The sequence below is a fragment of the Cupressus sempervirens genome, chromosome 8, assembly GCF_028749045.1.
Source record: "Cupressus sempervirens isolate cs-2001-9-10 chromosome 8, ASM2874904v1, whole genome shotgun sequence".
In the NCBI taxonomy this organism is placed as follows: Eukaryota; Viridiplantae; Streptophyta; class Pinopsida; order Cupressales; family Cupressaceae; genus Cupressus; species Cupressus sempervirens.
Genome location: NC_143125.1, coordinates 157,941,537 through 157,962,665, shown reverse-complemented (window position 1 = coordinate 157,962,665; position 21,129 = coordinate 157,941,537). Strand labels below are relative to the sequence as shown.

The following is a 21,129-nucleotide window of genomic DNA, read 5'->3' as shown; positions in this document are numbered from 1 at the left end:
AAAATCTTAATTAGTTGTTCAATGATGGGGGTCTCTTCATCTAATTTATCTACAACAACAGTGTCAAGAAATATATCCTTAATATCATATAGTACTTGTCTTTGATGCTCTTTCCTCATCTCCGCCTACTCAACCTTTCTATCTAGAAATCACTAAGTTTCATAATTTTCTCAACATTTAGATTAGATGAGTCACAATGAGGAATCACAATGTCTTCATCAAGAGTAATTGGTTTACCCCTCATTGTCTATGGAGCCTACTGCATCATTCTTTTTAATTTCTTTACTTTAGAATCTAGAGTGATGGAACTTGACATTATTTCTTGTTTTCCTTATGTGGGCACTTCTAGATTCATCCTGTGTGTCTCCTTGTCCTTCTTAGGCTCATAATATAACTTTTTCACCCTAGGCTATCTCTCCTATTCTACTAGTTTTTTTTTTTTTTTTTCTTGTCCTTGTCATCATCAATTTTAAGTTCACTAGGGGAGTTCTATTTTCTAGCCTATTTTTCTCCCTTATGCATAATTCTTGAGGCAATTGGTCTTTCAATAGTAGCAGATTGATCTTATTTTTCATCTTGACTATTTCTATCTTTCTCACCATCTTTGTTATTGTTGTCATCTTTGACATCACCCTTAAGTTCTTTCCCTTGGGTGTTATCACCCTCATTAGTCAACTAAATTTTTTTACTCACTTGAATATCATTACATCACCTTGAATATCATTTGGACTAAGTGAAATAGTAGGGATGATAGGTGTTGAATTTACCTATTGTGTGTTCACCTGTACATCAATATTTGGATAGTATTTGACTTGTTCTAAAACAAGATTTGGATTCAACAAAATTTCATGAGCAGGCTTGGATGTTGATGCTTTCTCCTTCTTCTCTTGCTTGGTCAACACATGAACTTTATGCTTCTTTTAGGCTCAACCATGACATTTTCCTCTTTTTTCATATACTTTGTTGAGCTAACCTATTGTTCATCCTTAATTACAACTATGTTAGTTTATCCTTAATTTTATTTAACCAAATTGATTGTGTCTATTGGATCATCATTGATATCCATCGTATTATTTAACTCTACCTTTTCAAGCTTGCCTTTCTCATCTTGATCTTTCTGCTCATCATCTATTATTAGTGTAGATATTTTGTTCCATGTGATTTTACTCTCTTCCACTACATGATTTCTATTTTACTTTTCAAAACAAAGAATTTTCTTTTCTTTGGAATAAATTTATTATCATACTCACTCATAGCTTTTGAAATGTATTTCCTAGTTAGGATAGACACACTATTGGCAAGTGTTCCTTCTTTGATTTGTGTGTCAGTCTTCAGTGCATACTACCATATCTCATCTACTTTCTCATATAGTTCATAAGATAACAAGATGCCTAATTCTAATGGTGTATAATTGAAATTTTTGATCATATCAAGAACTTATTCTTCAACCTTGGCCTTATCTATTATATCCAACTTATCATACTTTATATACAAGTTTAAATCTTACCATACCTGCGCTTCCCCTAATATTCTCAAAAAATTCATCAATCTTTTGACTTTGTCCTTTCTTCTTCTTCATCATCATCTTTTGGAATTATGACCTTTCTCGTCTTCCTCTTTATGTGTTTTCATGACTCGCCATCTTTTATGGTACATTTCCTCTTTGTTAACTTCTTTCCTTGAGTAGGCTTAGTAACTTTAGACATTCCTATTTGGGGCTCATAGTAGATGCCCTTGCCCTTTGTGTTATAACTCTGTGTGTTGTAGGTAAATACTTTGTGGCCTTCTTTGTTCTTTTTCTTCCCTATTTCTTGGAAGACACTATTTATTTTCCTTTTCCTTCCACCTCTTCTTCTTCATTTCCTTACTCTTCATCACTTGAAATATCTTCACATTTTGCCTTAGTGATGTGTAATAGTATTTCTTGTTCTGCATCTTCTCCAAGTACTCTCCATCATATCTATTTTCTTCTTATTTATCTTAGGAGCATTAATCTGTACTGTGATATTTACTTTTGTTATCTCACATTTTCCAAATCACTCAACATCTTTGTCAATAGGCTCAACAAGAAAAGATGTAATAGATGCAATAGCCTCATCATTGTTAATTTCATATGTCAATGGTCTTAACCATACAATTTTAGGGATGACTTCTTGAATATATATTATGTCTTTTTCAACTAGAAAAAAAATATCATCATAATATATATCCACTAGATATTTTAAGGATCTTTGTCCTATTCTTTATCTTCTATTTAAACTCCTCAAAATATCCATCCATGAAATTTTCAAAGTTATCACCTAATTGATTCATAAACTTATTTATATATTGTGTGACTAGTTTCTTTTTGTTCTAGATAATATTTCCTATTGTGGGGAAGCAATTTTGAATGTAAAATAAAATACAAAAAAGTAGAGAACTGAATTTACACATACTATTCTTTTTCGTCATGTTTCTCTCCAGGTTCTCAACTAACTACTTCAATTGTAACTCGTAAAGAGCATAACAGTAATCCTCCTTAACTATTTTCCATGAAACATCCATAGCCACACATGGAACATTATCCAATTAGCTATATTGATAGAGATTATGTACAATATCCCTAACAACAAACTCAATTTCTGCATCTTTGATAATTGAAATTGTCATCCTACATTTTTTCCATACTGCCAATGTATTATTCCTAAAAACTTCATTTCTTTGGCATCAATTTTTTTAAAAATCTTATCCATAATAGGGTAGCCAATGACTCAATGAATTATCTTCATCATGATCTCAATTGGTTCTCCTTCCAACCATAAATTCATATCATGAACTCAACTCAACACAACCTTCAAATCTTGTAAACCCTTGAAAAATTCAAGGCATGTGTGATCTCTTTCTCAACAATATGACTGTCTTCATCCTTCAATATCTCATGTACACATATTTTCTCATATGCATTTCTTAATTCAAAATCTTGAACCTCTCTAATCTTACACATGTAGCATGATGAGACATCATGGATCAAAATAAGTCTTGGCAAGATCAAGAATAGGGCTCTAGAAGAATTTCTTTTTTTGAAAATCTCAAGATATGTCTTGAATTTTGGTGGTTTACACACTTTATTTCCAACCAATTCAAGATTACTATCATATTTTTTCTTTGTTTCCATCTTAATCTCTAGAGCTAACAAACTAGATGCCATAATCTCTTGTAGGATTTAACCTGACAAAATTTTGCTTCACTCAACTACTAAAAAAATTCTCACAAATATGTTTCTAATACCAATGGCACACGTGCTAAGATCTTCATAAAGTCACTCAACCATTGACACAAATAGCTCAATCTAAATTCTATGTTGACAATTTGAATGTGATGCGACCAAAATGAAGGATAAAATTCACTATATAGGTCAAAGATACAATTTTAGGGCCTCATTAATGTTTCATACCCAAAGTAGGTAAAATATAGGTTGTCTTGGTCATTACTACAAAAATAGATAGTTACACTTCAATTATAATTTTTCCAAAACCATGACACAATCATTGTTAAACAATTTACTTAGCTTCTTAACATTATTTAATCTTCAATACTGACACTCGATATCTAAACACATTCACACAGTTGATACTACAAATCTATCCTTATGCTTCTAATCTTGTGCTCATTTGGAATTTTGTGCTTTCAGTCATAGGAACTGATGTATAATTTGTCAATTTAAAATATAGTTTCATGCTTACTTCTTTATGTCAGTTTGTGGTGCTAGAATCACTTGATCCATTGGATTAGCTGATTACAATAGCTTCATTTGAACTATTTCTTGCTTTATATTTCTTCTTGTAGGATTGATTCATTTCACTTTTTACTTATTTAGCACTAAATTTTTATTTTCCATTGTTCTATTCATCATTGAGTATTGGTGCTTGGTTCCTATAGTTTCTACTTAGGTGATTGAAATTCTAACAATGAAAGCATACCAAACCAAAATTATTGCAATTTCTAGATCTTCCATTTAAATGCATTCTTGCATAATTTTTTGCAATATGTCCATAAATTCCACATAACTGACAAGTGACCCAAGTATTGTAATCCTAATTTATTGATTTACCTTGCCTAGTTGCATTGCATTGACTCTTAGGTGTCCAATTGTGTTTTCAATTAGGTCTACAATCTTGTGCCTTGTGACCATAGTTCTTACATGTATAGCAATAGCCTTCAAATCTCGATGTAGTTGGTGTCTTAGGAGCCTTTGATCTAAATTACTATGCAAGTAAAAGTACAAAGTTCTGTCACCTTTTAGGCTAACTTATCAGAACAATTAAATTTGAGTATTGCTATCTAAAAATCAATTTTGTCCAAACATATCATCTAGATAAATTCATTTGAGCTAAGTTATATATGGTCTCACACTTTTCCAATTGGAAATGTCTATTAAATGCATGTTTTATACTAGCTTGTATCCAATTACTAAAGAAATACAATTATTTCAAAAAAGTGATGTTTCAATAACTCTTACTATTTATTATTATTATTTTTAATAACATATAAACACCATTTTATAGATCTCAGAGTCAAGAATGTTCTCATATAGAGTTTATAGTGTTTTAATTAGATATAGCATATTGTAATTAAAAAATTCTACTAGCACATATTTTAACACTCAAAAAGAAGTTGATCTTGAGAAAGGAAAAAATATTAAATCATATTAAAAAAATAAAAAACTCTATGATATTCTAGGAGAGAGTCCTCTTTTAGAATGTATAATTTTTCTCTTGGTAAGAATAGATTTTTTTTGAAAAATGTGGTGGGAGATGAAAACTATCAATTTTAGGTGAGTTCAAATTTGAATCATTAATAGAGAAAATATAGGTCTAAAGCTAATTTTTATTTTGATTGTTCTAGCTATATATGTTATCTATAACATAGTTTGAGATCAAAGGGAAATAACTTTATTTCCATCTAGTTTTGTAGTGGGAACTAGACCCCTAATTTTTAGCATTTTTTAGTAGCTAAAAAATTATCTACAAAAATTAGGAAAATATATCAATTCTTATTCCAAAAAATTATTAAAAACTATAATCCTAAACTTCATCCATTTCTTCACATTTCATTGGTTTCCTTCATTTTCAAATCCAAAATAATAATACAATTTTATGTCATTTAAGTTGAATAGTTATACTTTTCTTAGCCTTTTCCTTTACAAAAGGGTGACATAGGTTTGTGCTTTTACCCACTGTAGCTTGGTATCCATAGTTTTTTCAATTAAAGTAATAACCATTAAATTTAGGTTTAGGATTGGACTTACTAGGTTTTCTCCTACAAACATTTTTTTTATGACCTAGTTTTCCACAATGATAGCATGTAGGCTTCTTGTTCTTTCATTTCCCATTACTTTGTTCTCAATACCTTGATGACTTTCCTTGCTTAGTAGATGATATAAACTTGGTATAACCTAATCCAACAATATCATGAGGTTTTCTTTGTACTTTTAACTATTCATCAAGTTTTCTCACGGCCTCTCTAGCTCTGTTCATTCTTTCAATAATTTATTTTTCAGCTCTCAATTCAATTTCAAATTGATCATTTTAAGATCTTAGGTTCTCAATCTCTTCCACCTTGCTAGAAATTTAACGATTGACACTTAATAATTGATTAACCATATTAAATTAATTGTGTGCCAGCCTTTGTACTCGAGTGATCCTTTCAAGTCTTCTATTCATTTTCATCTTTCCTTTATCATCCATTTCCTTATCATATTTAGCTTTTCTCTTTTGTTACATGACTTCATATAGCCTTACAGAGTACATTTCGCATTCTCTCTTTAGTTCTCTTACTTCTTCATTTAGATTGTCATTCTTCTAAAATAGATTTTCTATTGTTGCATCAAATTCACTAGATCTACCTTCATCACATAAATTCCCAATGATTTTTCTTACTATTCTGTATCATTTTGTTTGATTTCCATGTCCTTCCTTCTTTTCAAGGATTTTATCAGTTCCTTCATTGCAGCCTTAACTTGTTCCAATGTAATCTAAAAATCAAGGTTCTAATTTTCAATCACTTTTTCTAGTATGTAGGATTTCATCTCCAAGAACTTTGACTCTCAAGAGGTTAGACTTTCTACTTAGAGAATTGAGCTCTGATACCTATTATTGGATATCTAATGAAAAAGTGAGACATTGAGAGGGTGATGAATCAAGATCTCCAATATTTTTACCACTTTATACATTAACCATTATAAACATAATTAACCAACTCCTCATTAGCCTTAATCATGAAACACCATGTAATAATAGATCTAACATCTATTAGCATGAGTAAAATACATAAAAAAGTAAACAACTAATGGCACAAGATTTGGTTATATAGAAACCCTCCAAGGTGAAGGTAAAAATGTGGTAGGGATGACACCCACAAAATATCACTACTTTAGTAACAAAGTTCCTATTAGGGATACAATTTGATTACTTTTGATCATCTGCCCTATGAAGGGTCTTATCTATTGAAAGTATACAAGACCATTAAGTCTACCATTACAAAAGGATTTGAACTTCACAATTAAGTGAGTTATTTATTAGGAGCTTTACAATATGCCTATTAGTAACACTCTATTAAGAGATTGACCTGATGCACTGATTAGAAAGTAACAATACCTTGATCCTTTGGTTTGCATTGTTTGCTGATAATGGATATTCTCTTTCAAATATCTTATCACATCACTATGACCAATCTGCAATAATTTCTCACTACAACTTGTTAGCCACCTTTACTCAATAATTCTCCTTTAGCGTTGAATACATAAATTCCTCTAACTCACAACATGATTTTGTCATAAAACCCTACTTAAATTTCCACCTTAAGAAGTTTCTAGAATGAAATTAATGCTCCACATTCTCCCTTTTTCCACTTAATATTTCCATTTTTTTATTGGTCCTTCATATTTCATAGGGATCAGTGATGTAGATTTATAGTTGTAATTATCTCCTTAATCAAACCAACACATTTCATGCTTTGAAAAATGGTTTACATAAGATTTTGTCATTCCAAACTCATATACTAAAATTGTTTAACTTGACACATATAATATCTAACACTTAGTCCTATTTGGTTCTTTCTACTGATCCTTGGGATGTACTACACTTAGCTTAAACTTTTTTATCTTTGAATTTATCATCTTATACCATGTGTTGCCTTTTGGATAGCTCAGCAACCATTGTATGGTCAGTGACTATTAACTACTCAGCACATATTGAACTTGTGCACTTCTTATTTTTATAGCTTAGCCTTCATTGTGGCTCAATGAAAGTGTTGACCAACCAAATCTACCTTGTATATGACTAAGTGTTTCACACTACTAGTCAATACTAAGATTTCCTTTAGGGTCAAAATACCAAAAATCATACACTTTCAAAAAATATCACTACAAAATGTATTCATGTGAACTCAAATGAATCTCAAAAGTTGGAAAAATCAAGATTAAATAGGTATAATCATGAAAAGCTATAAGTTTTTTCAAATTTATTTAAAAAAAGAAACAAAAAACCTCCACAAATGAAATAATTAGGCAATTCTAACCTAAAATAAATGCATCAAATTTGGAGTCTAATTGACCAATTCATGGCCTTTCAAAGTTGGACTAGAAAATAAAAAATAAAATGGTGAAGAGGAAACTAGAACAATGTGATGTTAAATTTGATGGGATTACAACCATTGTAGAAAAATAAAAGTTACTTGTTATGATGGTCACATGGACATCAAAATTGATATAGTGGTTGGTGATATTTTGGAAAAAAACATTTGTGCCATATTCATAGGTTGAGTGGGTTTGAAGGAATTTATAATGTGGAGTGCTCCATGTTACTAAACAAGGAGAGAAGTGGGTCTACTTATATCTTGGATGGTTACTGCCCTCTATAGGGTCAACCTCTATTGGTAGATCCTTAATGCAATCTATGCTCTTTGAACATAACTTGTCTCTTTTTGACTCTCTTTTTCAAATGTTTTTTGCCTCAATTTGTGTGTCAAGGATTTGAAATTTTTTTCCATAGAGCACTTAAGACATCAAAATAGGGCAATTTAAATATCAAAATATATCCCCTGAGCCTTTCAAATGCAATGGTGGGGTCCTTTTGTTTTGAAAATGCTCTGTTTGCACATTGTTGTTTAGATCTGCATTACAACTATAAGTTTGTACCTTATGAAAATGAATTTTGAATTTGGTGAAAAAAAAGTAAATATTTACTTTCTTGTGTCTTCTCAACAAAATGGAGATGTCAAAAGTACTCTAAGACATAGCATGCAAAGTGTTATAATCACCATACTAAGAAAAATAACATATATGCCAAAGGGATTATGGGGGACTCATAAATCCTTTCTAATTCTCTAATTCATATAAAAATACAAGAAAACAACATACATTATTTTCTTAAATCTCTAGAATGATATAATATTTCAAAATATGCTCTAATATCATGTTAGAATTTTTTAAAATAAATTAAATATTATAATCTAATAAAATAGATAAACTAATCACCAAGAAAAATTATAAATAGAATTATAATATGAGAGTGATTTATGATGTAAATGCTCAGAGCCATAATAGCATCAATATTTCTAAATGTCATATATGAGAGATGAAATGCAAAAGATATAGCCTGTTTATATAGAAAAAAACTAGTAGGATGCTTGGATAAGATTGAGATAAGTGTCTCAATTTCGAGGAAGTACATTCCCCATCGAATCAACCACCTACCATCCACCTATAATATAGAAGGGTGATGTGGGTATGTGCAAGATCATGGTGTGCCAAAAAGTGGCGATCTGAAAAATCTGTAGTTCTGAAATATCTCAAACCATTTCAAAATCTATTCCAACTTTTTCCCCACCCACCCTAGTACTAAATGGAAAAAATTAATATCTTTATAAGGTCTACTATATTTTTTGATACCAAACCTATGTGGTCATCTTTAAAAACATCCTTAAAATGTGCTTTTGGCCTATTTTTATGTGATTTTTACTTCAAATATGTAGCTGACAACTTCTTCTTTTTCTCCAAAATTTGATAAAATGAAAAGGGCTTCTTAAGAATCTTCTTATCTTTTCATAAATGTAAGGTTTGTCAAATTATGAGTTTAGTAATTAATTATTACTTATTTTCTAATGAAGTTACATATAAAGTGTTGACTAACACACTACTTGAAAAACAACTATAACTTTCAAATGGTACAACATTTTTTAAATCCAAAAGATGCATCACATTCTATGTTTCTTCTACTATAAGGGAAAAAAATGAAAAATTGAATTTTATAGAGTTTCAAATTACTTAAGATGGTCAGACCTGAGAGTCTATTTAATTCCAAAAATACAAAAGTAAAAAATAATTATTTATTATTTATTTAAAATAAAAATACCCAAAAATATGTGTCACATCAAGGCATGAGTCTACTACTTATATCTAAAATATTATTAAAAAATATTATCATTTGATTTTGATTAAGGTGGTCAGACATATGTCTACTTATTTTTGTTCTAATTTTTTTGTAATATTGTATTAAATTCAAAATTTTGACCAATCAATTTTTATTTTTTTGAGATAAGTCCTAGTAGTTTAGAAACTAGATTCAATTTTCTAGAGATTATTTTCTCTCAACTTTTTGATATAAAGTCAATAACAAGTAGAAAATTGCATGTCAAGTTGACATAACCTTGATTTTCTAATTTTTACTGCCACTTAAGGGCATAGTTTGGTTGACCATGATCCTACACATGCCCATGTTTGAATTTGACTGAACCATATCTTAGGAGTAGTTGAGTAAAAAATATAACTCAACAATATCCTCCTTGTAATAATATCCAAAATAAATAGATACTTTTAATAAATGAGTTTTCCCAAGTAAACCAAATAGACATGTGAAATAGAAAATAATATTTTACTCTAGCACTATTCCATACTGGGACATGTCTTACCTCATTTAGTAGTAAATCATTCTCATATTGCAACTTAATCTTAAATCTTCCCTTTCCAACAATCTGACAGGGTTTATTATCTCCCAAATAAACTAGCCCAAAATCCCCTTGAACATAATAAAAAAAGTAACTTCTATGGGGTGTAGCATGTAATGAAGCTCTTGATTATAAAGCCCATGAAATTATCTAAATTTTCTAGTGAAAGAAGAAAAGTATCCTTTTATGGTTTATTAATTAGCAATGATATTTCCTTTTATGAATTGGATTCCCATAGTAACAATAATCTCTTGGTCCTCTACGTTGAGACCTATTTTCTATGTATTTTCTTCTTGATTTCCCATTATTTCTAGAATGATTTCCTCTTTGCCATTTTGCCCCTACGTATGGCATTCAAATCACTACCTTATGTAGATCCCCTTGAGCATTTCCCATTAATTTCTCCACTTGGAATAATATAAAAACCATTATTAAATTTTAATTTATTTGAACTAGAGATATAGTTACTAATAGTCATTACCAAGCCATTCAAATTTTTGGGCAAATAAAAAAAAATCAAGAGAGCCCTAATCTCTTCATAAAAAATGACATATGTAGAAGATAACTGATCAATAATTATATTATACTAATTTTAATGGTAAAAAATTGACCCACCTACTACCATCTTCATACTGGATAAATACTTCAATGTCCAAAGTCACTAGATTCTCATACAACTTAGTTAAGATTTCAATAAACTCTTCAGTTGTCTTCTCTTTTATAATATTAAATGTCACCAATTGTGTTATGCCATAAAAATAGTTTGAAGAGTCTTTCTATCTAAAAATTCTCAATCCTCTTCTGACATATTTTTTATCTCCTAGATTTTCCTCCCAATGGCCAGCATAAATCCTTTTGATAAGGATAATCTTCACTTTTTTATTTTCCATAAATGAAAGATCTTATTGTTCTTCTCAACCTTCAACTTACCATCATATTTCACTACTCTCACCCAAATTTGAGACTCCTACTCAACCATGTGACCTTCCTAGAAAGAATAACTAAAGCAACTTGGTTCATATACCAATTGTTAGGATTACTTGGACATAAAATAATAGTTACATACAAATATAGACAATATCACAAAAGAAATAAAGTACATATTAAAGGAATAGAAAATATAAATATTTAACATGGTTCACCAAATCCTTGGCTACAACCACCAAATATAGAATCCAATATTATTATCTAGTAAATTGAACCTATTAGAATCTTTAGTCTCCCATACAAATCAATACTACTAGAAGAACCTATATATAACTCCTATAATAAAACTTGAACCCTTAGCTAATAATACATGACTTGTGTCATCCTAACAATTTAATTATAAAAATATAGTCATAAAAGAAAAAGGTCTCCTTTTATGATCTATTGATGATAAGCTCTATAGGGGAAAAGTTTTTAATTTTGAAAGCTTCAAATATGAGTAGGAATGGATATTAGGGGTTTCCAACTAGTTTTTTTGCAGATTATTTGGAAGAAGATGTCTATTTGGATAAATTAGGGGACCTAGGTGGGAGACCATCTTCCATGCCCAAGGAAAAGGTGGCTTCTTCCCTCTCTAATCTAGTGATTTCTCTCACAAAATTAGTGTTGAAAGGTTCACCCTTTGTTCCAACTCCCCATAGTATTTTGAAGGAAAAAGGAGGGAAAGAAGTGGTGTCGAATGTTCACAATTTCGTGGTTGACATTCCTAAGAAGTGGGTAGTCTTTTTTGAGGATTCAAAAGGCTTTTCCTCAGATCAAGGTGACATGTCACGATGGAGAATATAACATTTTTCCCCTAACCCTATCCTTGATAAATCTATCACATCAATGATGTTGACCCTCATAGGGAAGTTTCTTAGTCCCTAACCTAATATTGAATCTATTTGCAACTTTATAAAGAGAAAGTGGCATCTAGAATGTCATGTAGATATTACCACTATTCTTAGTGGTTTTCTATATTTTGATTTTTCTAACAAGGTTGATTATAACTATGATGAATATTTTTTCTTGGCTATCCCTATCTAGGTTAGGTTTCCTAGCCTTCCATTGGAATTTTTGAAATTGGAGGTTCTAAATGGGTTAGTGAGCTACTTTTGGAAACTCATTTTTGTTTACTTGAGCACCTTAGCAAAATCAAGACTTTAATGTGCTAGGCTTTATGTGAACATAAGTAAATTCAATAATCTCCCATCAGTTATAGAGACTAACTCAAAAAAAGGTATTTTAAAGCATAAAGTAGAGTTTAAATCTCTCCCTTTCTCTTATTTTTCTAGTAATAGAACATGGCATTCAGTAAAAAATTACCCAAATAATAGGAAGAAAGTGTCTCTTTAGGGAACCCCTTCACGCTCACCTCTTCCATTCTCTATCCTTCTCTCTAAATTTACTTGGATAGAGAAAATGTTGGCTGATCAAAAGGTTCATATTCAAGCATTGGTAGAAGCCCAAAAGATGGCTGGAAAAGAGGCTTCTTTCTAGCAAGTCACAATGGTATCTTCAAGACCCAAATTGGAAGAGGGGAAAAGGGACCTAAGGATAGTTGGTCCTACATTGGTAGCTTTATTCATAGGGTTGCATCCTAAAGTAGAAGGGGAATCAAAATGTTTTAGACCAGAGGAAGTCTTTGTAGAAGATCTAGAAGATGAAGAGGTAAGACAATTAGGCTTTGCAATGAATAGGAGTAAGAATAAACTCCCATCTTCTAATGAGTTCTTCAATATGGTCTCAAAGTCTAAACCAAAGCTAGATATGGGTGGTAATAAACCTAAGAAGGGTAGGAAGAGTAATAAATATTCAAGAGAGATGGCTAGTAAAGAAGATATTCTGGATGGAAAATAATTGACCATTCAAGAGAGTTTCTCAAAAGGTTCCAAATTAAGATCATGTCATGGAACACAAGAGGACTGAATTCTCCTCATAAGAAATAAATTCTTAGAAATTTTGTCTGAGACCATAAACTAGAGATTCTTCTAGTCCAAGAAAATAAAATAACTAGAGAAAATCTTGAAATGATTTTTCTATTTAAAAATAGTAAAGTGTAGGGATGTGGTTTTAAATAAGCACCTAGAGGAGTTTTTTTCTTTTGGAATGAGATGATAGTTCAAGATGAGATCATCTTGTCTAAAAATAGCCTTCTATGTATTCACTTTCTCCATTTCATAAATAAATTCTCTTGGTTTTAATCAAATGTTTATATCTTCAAGTTCAATGTGGAAAGGATGGTGTTCTAGGATAGACTATCTTCTCTTATAACCTCTTACATTCATGGTCTATGGCTTACCATGGGTGATTTTAATACTACTATGCATGATTCTAAATAGATTGGTGGTATTTCTTCCCAAAGTCACTTAGAGGGTAGGCTGGATTTGATAAGATTCATTGACCCTCAAGCCTTAGTGTTTGAAATCTATTATAAATTGGATGACTAAGAGGGGCAGGGGGGGGGGGGGGGGGGATGAATCAAAAACCAATAAAACTTATACTTTAATTCACCAATTAAGAATTCACCATATAATTTGATCTAATTACATGCATGAAATACTGAAAGCAATAAAAATTTCATAACACTTGACACAATATTTGGTAACCGTAATACCTTCCAAATAGAAAGTAAAACTAGGGTGGGGGTGATACCCACAAGCTTTATTACTATAGTACAAACTTATCGTGTTAAAGCTTATAATTGATCACTTCTAATGATTTGTCTTATTAGAAGCAATAAGGTATGTTAGGCCCACCTTGTGAAAGGATTTACAACATAGAATGAAGTATGCACTCTATTAGGAGATTTTTTAAAGACTGTTAAGTCCACCTAGTTAAAGGATTTGGATGATGCATCTATTAGGATGAACTAGTGGCTAATCATTGAACTACAAGTTGACTTTGCAAATGAGATTCCTTTGAAATAAAATGATCATCTGACTATGATAGATAAGACTCTACTTTTTCATATACTTCTTGTAGCCTTCTTAATTCTCATTTATGTTGCTTACTCGATTCACTTCCATATTATATTCCCATTGGATATTAAAAGATATATTATGCATATACCAATCCAATAAATTAGTTTCTAGAGTTGACTACAATACCAAATTCAAACAATCTTTAGAAATTTGGCTCACTACTATAACTTGGGTTCTGAAGACCATGCGGATGATGTGTTACTCGAAAACACTTACAACAATTGAAAAAATATGGCACTTGGTTGATGTAGATTCCCAATCCATATTGATTACTTGGGGTAACAAAAAATTAGTCAGCACTGGATGACTTAGTGAATACTAAATGGCTTGGCCAACACTACCTTTATTTACTTTGTTAACACTACTAGCTTGGTAGATACTACATAGCTTGGTTAATACTACATCATGTCTCAAATGCTTTATACACATTATGAAGCTTGACATGAAATGCAATCAGACTAATTGGCTTGATAGCAACTAAAACACTTGGTTAATGCTACTAGCAGTATGATAAGATCAATAGCAACTATACAGCTTGGTGGCAATGTAACCAATTGATTAAGTGTTAAGTCACTAATAGACAAATGATTTGACAATCAGGTCAACAATCTCCCCCTTTGGCATTTGCGACAAAAACACTTATCATACCAAAATCTAAATACTCAAAACTCAAGTTAAAGCTCCCCCTATCAACATGTTAGGTCTGTAACTCAGTTTTGTCTATTGTCTACTGCTGCTACTCGATAACCTTTGAATCTATTTTTTATTTTTCAAAATTGTTTTTGTAAACATATTTTCTTCTTTGTATATAAATCTTTCTTCTTTGTAAATATATATATTCCCCTTTGCATATGATATACATTTTATATTCCCCTTTTTCGCCACCAATGCCAAAAAAATACATAACTACAAGGTAACACTAAAATGTGAAAGGAAATCACTATGTACCTTCAAAATTATGGACATTGACTTGTCTCAATTCTCTTGCAAAAATTTTGATGCATGCAAGGCTATCTCCACCTTTGTTGATAATTCCATCACGCGATCAGCTATAAAGAAATTTTTATAATAGATCAATGGTTTTTGCATGTGCAATATGTTTTTGTATTGCATCCATGTTGGGAAATATCATGACCTTTATTTCTATTAGTGTGGCCCTTATCCTAGCTTCTTGCCTTAATATTTTTTCCTAAAGATCTATTAGATATTAGATCTTTACAAAATATGTAGAACTGTAGCTAGGATCAAGTCACAATTGATGTACACTTGCCTTAATGTCGACATATATCTTAGAAAATTTATCCTTTATTTCCTATGTGAAGTTTGATGTATCACTCAATTTTAAAAATAAGGAAACAACATTATTTATAGAATTTTTAAATGTAGCAAGAATGGTGGGCAACTCCACTTTGTTGATAGAAATTATTTGAACTACCTTCTCCAAAACTTTCTTCTCAAACTTCATTTCTACCCTCTATAGAAGTTTGTCTTGTCCATCCACTTCCTCATTATACTTATGAACAATGTCAACAAGTTGATTGAATTTTTTTTTTTAATCATCAACCTCAATATTTAGTGCATCAACAAATATATTCTTGATGTCTATAAGTACTTGATTCTTTTTTTCTTCTCCTTTCTAAGATTTTTCTTCTTTTCTCTCTTCTTCCATAGCTCACTAATGGTATCTATTTGATTAGGAGTCAAATTAGAAAGATCCCAATCTGGTATTACAATTTCCTCCTCTATATAAATTTCTTTAGTAGAGGCTTCCACATCTTTACCATTTTGCTTATGAATAACTAACAGAATAATTTCCTTGTCTTTCTTGAAAACTTGAGTGCTTAGTTGAGGCTTGATGTCAACTGTCATTGCACACACTATGGATTTACTCAGTAAAGAAACAATAGTAGAAATAATATCAACAACATATATAATAAGAAAACTTACTAATTTTGGCTATGACACTGATGCTAAGATGATTTGGGCATGTTTCCCAATAGATGAAGTGATGGAAACTTTACTCATCATTATACTTGGTAATATTGATCAACTAGTTAACTGGGTGCTTGATGAAGTAGTGTTTACCTCAACTAACTTGATAGTAGCCTTGTCTGAGCTGGTTTGCATTAAGGCTTTTCCCAAAGAGAGAGGAAGGGAGGCCATTACCTCTACTGCTATCTTTTTAGGATCTAAGTCTTCAATACTCTAAATTTTAGGAAGATCACTTCCTGCTACTACTTGATCTTCTTCATTTTCTACATCATCTCTTTTTACATTATCAATATCATCATTTATTTCCTCATCATCTTTATCAACATTTACTTAATCATCTATTTGCACATTCTCCTTAGTAGGATTGTTTAGACCATAGATGTTATTCAATGCAATTGTGTTAGACTACACAATTGGTTCAATTTTTTTTGATAGGATCAAGAATGCATTGAATCTAGGGGTCAGTTCTATTTCATTCTCCTTCAATCATTCCTTCACTTCTATATCAAAGAGACTCAACATAAGTTGTTTGAGAGTTTTTTCTCTAATTTCTCTAACAACATTTAATGCATTTTCCAATGATGTGTTACTAACTATAGTAGGATATCAAGAACTTGCTTTAACAGTTCCTCTGGAGAATACTTCCATTTTTCATCTGACCTACTAGGGCTTCTTCAACTTGTTTCTATTCTACCTTGGTCCTTGTTTCATATTTCTAAAAAAGTAGACATAGCTCCACCATCTTTAGTTCTTTTCAATCTTTTTTCAAAGGTGAGAGTTGATCTCATGAATTTTATTTGCTAAACTTCTTCATCATCATCATCACCTAATTTAAGCTTCTTCCTAGACTTTGTTGATCTACTAGTGAATACAACAAGGGATGACTTTGTAGGTTTGCTTATGATAACCTTCCCTTTCTTCTTGGGTGGTTCCTCCACAGATTCTTCTTCATATGTATAGGTTCCTTTGCCTCTTCCTCTTCCTTAATGTCATTTCGTTTTCTATCTATCAACAAAATAAGATATCTAGACTTCTTGGTTTCTTTCAAAATCTTTTCAACTTTATTTCTTGCTCCCTTCATAGCCTGAGGAAGTTTGATCTCCAATGAGACCCTAGCCCTAGCTTCCTCATAGGTACCAAAGTATGGTTCCTTGGGGTCTATTGGCTCATTCACAAAATCCTTAATTTTGTCTCTAGTGTCATCTATATTAACCTTATAACCAAGAGACTTAACCCATACCACTCTAGGCCTTACTACCTGGATGTGCACTTTGAAACAATCCACTAGAAAATAAATATCTTTCTCATAATCTTCCACTAACTTCTTTGGAATCCTATATCCAGTCAACATTTTCTCCTTGAAAGTTTCAAAGTAGGCTTCCATAATGCTTTCAAAATTATCACCCATCTCTACTATGAACTCATTGATTTGATACAAAACTAGTGTATTCTTCTTCCACACCATAGTTCTTTTGGAAGGAAAGAACTTTTTTACATAAAAGAATAAATAAGTCAACAAAGATCCAAACTTATATGGATTATTCTTTGATGGCTTAATGTTTTCCCTATTTTTGCTGAGCTGATTGAGTTGTAGCTTGGCAAGGTCAAAAGATAAGTTGTTAGTCACAAATTTGAATGTTAGGTTAACAACTTCACATAGAACATTGTTCAATTTTCTTGATCTATAGATCTTTTGGATAATAACATGAATACCAAATTTTATGCCCATGTCAATTACTCTATTTATCTTCATTCCTTTGCCATCCCAGTTGGTAAGATTTCTCTTTATTAGTTCTACTTGACCTAGGGTTTTGGTGGCCTTTTCCTTGTTCAGGATTGACAACCCTATGATTTTATGAATCATCTTCTTGGTGATCTGAATATGTTGATCCAACAAAAAATGCATGTCATAAGCTCAGCTATGGATTAACCTAATCTATTTCCCTTGAAAATCTCTTGAAATATGTAGGATATGTGTTAATCCTTTCATCTCCAAATGCTTGTGCTCATATTTTGGGCTCACATCCACATGTTGGTGTTCTGAAATGACAGGTTGTAGAAACCTTGTATCGGATGCATAAGATAGGATAGGTTCACCTAGGGATTTAGATGAATTATTCTTTGATTTTATTCAATATTTTCTCATGAATATTATTTCATTTAGATCTATTTCTTATAACAGATAAATGATCAATAATCTTGTTGATAGTGTAATCAACTTATCTATTATAGCAGCCAACTCAACTCCAAGAAAGCTATTACAACAAGGGAATGACTAGAAATTTAGTTCTTTATTACATAAATGGAAAATTGATTTTGATTTATACGTGTATTGTGCAACCAAATGACCATATCAATATGAATATCTATTAATGATCAATGCCTTATCCATTGTTATACAAAGTCAAACTAGTAACCCTAGACCTATTTAATTGTCTTACAATTAAAATTATCACTCCTATATGCCTAGAAACCTATCAATTCATGAGAGCATTTACTTTACTCTTGAATTAAAGACAATCAATGAAAAGACATACAACTCTTCCAAGTTGCATTAAACTGAAAGAACCTTGCTCATTTCAAACTCAAAATAATAGATACATGAATATGGAGACAAAAATCAAAGACATACATATACAAAACTTTCATTTGTATTAATTTTACTTGAAACCATATATTAATGGTATGAAACTCGAAATATAACTCAAGATATGACAAAACCTATTATTCAATATTCATAACATTCTTAGATTTGCAAAATTGAATACAACATACAATTGACACAAAACTTGGACCGATTTCACATAGCATAATAATAAATTCTACAAGACTTAGATCCTTACTTCACATCTTGGATATCCTTTTATAATAAATGATTGCAACAAGATTTAGATGGGAAGACACATGTCAAAATTTGGTTTGAAAGTAAATACAAAGATACTTTTTGATATTCCTATTTTACAAAATATTTTTTGTATTCAAACAAAATTGTGAAACAGTTGTATAACTAGTAAGTGGAAATTTATATAGGTGTCTTAAACATAATTTTGTTTATACTTTTAAAAACTTGTCACTTTCCTTGCCTTTTTCTTCACCTTTTCTCTTCTGCCATCTTGTTGTAGCTCTTTAACTACTCCCTGCTGACATAGCCTTGATCTCTCCAACCGCTTCCCATAAATATATTTCCCTTTTGGTGGGCCATTAAGTGAGTCTAACTTCATATAAGTCTCTTACTACTGTATTCCACATCACATCTGTAATGGCCTTTGATTCTATTGAACATTTCTTTAGTCTATTTAAAATTTAAAAAATTAATCAATTAAATTGTTAAGAGAAACATCACTATCATCCTCAAAAACTAATGTTGTTACTTCTTGTGTTAGTATTGAACTAAAATAATCTGACCATTCTTTCTAGTCTTTCAGTTTACTATGAATATCCAAAATTGGTTGGATACAGGGCTCAATCTCTTATGAGAAGATTTTCATTTTACCTTGTATCATCTATAACTTACCAGTAAAGAAGCCTATTAATTCTTTTACTATTTCCAAGCCCCCTTTAACTGTGATGATCTTATCTAGTAGTTTTGGCTTCTTTTCCATTAACATGATTAGCTTCTCTAAGAACTATATATATCACCTCCATAGACTAAAAGTGGGTGATAGTTATGGAAGTGCTTCATTATAAACATTGTCAACATCTTGTAAAGAAATATAAATGGCATGAGCTTTTTGAGAAATTTTCTTTAGAGTCTCTATCCTATCACCTATCATGCCTATCAATACAATTACCCTCACTTAACCACCTTGCTATATACATTAAGCATCAATGGTCATCCTTCTTGGCTCAACTTCCTCTTTCTCCAGCTCTATATTTTGAGTAAACATTTTTCTTGTGACCATTGTTGGTTGTTCATCTCTTCCCTACAACCTATTTTTCTTTGAACTATTTAGTTGCTCCCTCATGGATGCAACTGCAACCTCTAGCCCCTAAACTTTAGCTCCTCTTTATAGAGCTTTCTCACATTTATGTAATCATGAAATGTCCTTGCCAATTTTGTCTCTATCTCCTCTACCTTGACTTCATTCATGAAGGAGAAATTCTTCATGGCCTTGGATATTTATACACTAGATGTGCTCTACAGAGTCCATACTATCATATTACATTTAGTAGTATTTTGGATATCCATCAACCTTGGCTTATTAGTCTCAAAATCCATGCTCCACACTGCTAAGGATTTTGAATCAATCTTGAAGCCTAATTCCCTCTATAAACCACTAGCTCTAAAAGTGTCATAAGAGATGGAGTTCTTTTGCCTCCTTATCTAGTCAAGCATAAAAGATTATTCTAGATCCCATCCTAGTACTAAGAGCATGCAACTTCTTTGGACTAAGTCTGTTACCTCTGCAAGAGTCATCACCTCACTCTCTAGGTTATAAGCATGAATCTTCTCCACTAGTTCTTGTATTTTCTCTTTAGTTTCTCCTGGTTTTAGCTTCAGGACTAGTTCACTCTGCTTCAATTTGTAGAGGACATTTTTAAACTCAGTATATTTAACGAACTCATCATCTTCCATGAACTATTGTTCTTGGATAATTGTATCATCTAATCTAGTTGTTGCCAACTCAAGGTTAGTTAGAGAATCCTCTACTACATTTACCCTATCTTGTATTTAGCTTTGCCTCAAATCAACAAAATACTAATGTCTTCTAGGCATGAGTTGAAGTGTCTTTTGCTTTACCTTTCTAGGTATACTGGCCACTTTATTCCTTTTGTTACCCTTGGTAACCCATGATGCTTCATCAGGCTCTTCCTCTTCAAGCTCTAAGGTTACATCTAGCTTTGGGCTATCAAGGTTCAACCTTTCTTCCTCTCCAATTAGCCATGTAGGAATTTGTGCCATGATTTTTGCATAGTCCTCTACCATCTTTCTTATTCTACGTGTATAAGAGACATCTAACTATAAACCCTTAAAATTTGGATCTACTCTTTTCATCTCATTCTCTACTCTCAAAATATCATCAAATTTTGCTAGCTTATCTACAACTTCCCCCTCAGCTGCAATATTGATAATTAGGTCCACTTGAGGAGAAGCTCTAGTATTTGGCAATATTTATCCCCTGATTTCTTTTAAGGTATCCTTCATATAGTCCTCTAGGTCATACATCTGATAAGGGGTAGTGGATAGATTAAAATGGCAAAG

The 21,129-nt window shown here is 31.4% G+C and overlaps 1 pseudogene; it reads right to left on the bottom strand.

The window, feature by feature from the left end:
* Nucleotides 1–20,853, bottom strand: part of LOC149542033 (uncharacterized) — an 88,627-nt pseudogene extending 67,774 nt beyond the window's left edge.
* Nucleotides 20,854–21,129: the final 276 nt, after the last annotated feature.